A 1,990-nucleotide genomic window follows, 5' to 3' on the forward strand; every position below is an offset into this window, starting at 1 on the left:
ATGGAAGAGTTACTATCCCATGTTAGATGTAACCATGAATAAGTTAGTCTTCATTGTACAACATAACCTTGGTGAGTTACTGTTCCCTATAGAGTATAGCTGTAATGAGTTATGTCACCAGTAGAGTATAGGCTTAGTGAGTTACTATTCCATGCAGAGTATGGCTGTGGTGAGTTATGCCACCTGTAGAGTATAGCTGTGATGAGTTATGCCACCTGAAGAGTATAGCTGTGATGAGTTATTGTTCCCTGTAGAGTATAGCTGTGATGAGTTATTGTTCCCTGTAGAGTATAGCTGTAATGAGTTACTGTCCCATGTACAGTATAGCTGTGGTGAGTTACTGTTCCAAGTAGACTATATCTGTGATAAGTTACTGTTCCCTGTAGAGTATAACTGTGATGAGTTACTGTACCTTGTAGATTAAAGCTATGATGAGTTACTATTCCACGTTGAGTATAGCTGGTGTGTATTACTGTTCTAGGTAGAGTATGGCTGTGATGAGTTATGCCACTGTAGAGTATAGCTGTGATAAGTTACTGTTTTCTCTAGAGTATAGCTGTGATAAGTTACTGTTTGTTAGTTACTTTTGTTACTTCATCATCCCAACCAGTTTCTTTGATACTTCAGCCATTATGAAAATTATTTTGAATATACATAGATTCGATGATCTTGCACAATAAGTGATCAATAACAACTTATTAGTTTGGTGGGAAAATGACTGTATTCTATGTTGACAAAGCGTTTTGTTTTTCTAATATGATTTTCTTCTGCGTGATTGTTATTCGTAATTTGTAAATTTTATGCAACCACCCCTGTGAGTTGTTATTATTCTATTATAGCATATACTTATTTTGAATATTGTCCAACGATAACATAATGTTAAAAGGTTCTTCTTTCATTGGGTGTCTTTTTTTAATTATTTGGTGGCAGTAGTTCAATGCCTAGCCCACGGTATGATATCAAACTGTTTTAAGGAAGCTAGTAATGAAGATGTACAATTTATATGTAGAGTTTGTAGGATGGAGGAAAAGTTAAAGGCAACAGATAAAGAGAAGTGTGGGAAATGGCAGCAGGATTTCAGGAGGAGCTTAAGCTTTTACATGCAAAGAATACATCAGCTAACAGTGAATTTAAGGAAGTTAGAAAGAGTACTATTAGGGCTAAAAGTGGGGAATTTAGTTATAATAAGCCTATTCTGTTGAGCAACAAATTTCAGCCATTGGCTTCTGCAGATAGGGAACTATTGGAGGGAGGGAAGGAAAACAAAAGGGTCAGAGAAGGATGTGGATGATAAGGAGGTTATAGTTATAGGTGAATCCTTGATAAAGCATGTGGATATAATACTGTTGCGTCAGCGAGGTCACGTGACTAGTGTCACGCCCCCTGCTTTCCGGAAATATCTTGTACCTTCGTGAATTGTCGGGAGATTACTAGATATAGGGTAGTCTGGTATATATAAGAGGGTGACAACGTGACGGAACAATAATGTGTGTGTAGGTAGTGAGTAATTGATCTGCAGTGAGAAAGTATTGTTGAAGTTAACGTTCGTTATAACGTTTGTAAAAGAGCGACTGTTGAAAATAAGTGTATCAGTAAAGTTATATTCAGGAAGAATAAACCAGTTTTATTGAATAAGGACTTGTGTCGCTTAAGTTTCGTCGGAACGAAGTTACGGAAAGTTAATTAACAAACGGAGACGTAACAAATTGGTGTCAGAAGTGGGATAAAAAAATGGAAACGAGAAGCGGCAAATCAAACTACAGCATAGCAGACTTAATGGCAGCAACACAAGAACAGCAAAAGAAACAAGAAGAACGACGTTGTTCAAGCTGCCACTGTTGCATGTTTTCTTGCAACTGCTGTTGTCTCTCTTCTTGTTTATTTTAAAATAAACAAGAAGAGAAATTACAGCAGTTGTTGAGGAAAAAGAAAAGAAACAAGAAGAGAGACAACAGCTGTTGGAGGAAAAAGAAAAGAAACGAGAAGAAAG

The sequence above is a fragment of the Limulus polyphemus genome, unplaced genomic scaffold (assembly GCF_000517525.1).
Source record: "Limulus polyphemus unplaced genomic scaffold, Limulus_polyphemus-2.1.2 Scaffold1689, whole genome shotgun sequence".
NCBI lineage: Eukaryota > Metazoa > Arthropoda > Merostomata > Xiphosura > Limulidae > Limulus > Limulus polyphemus.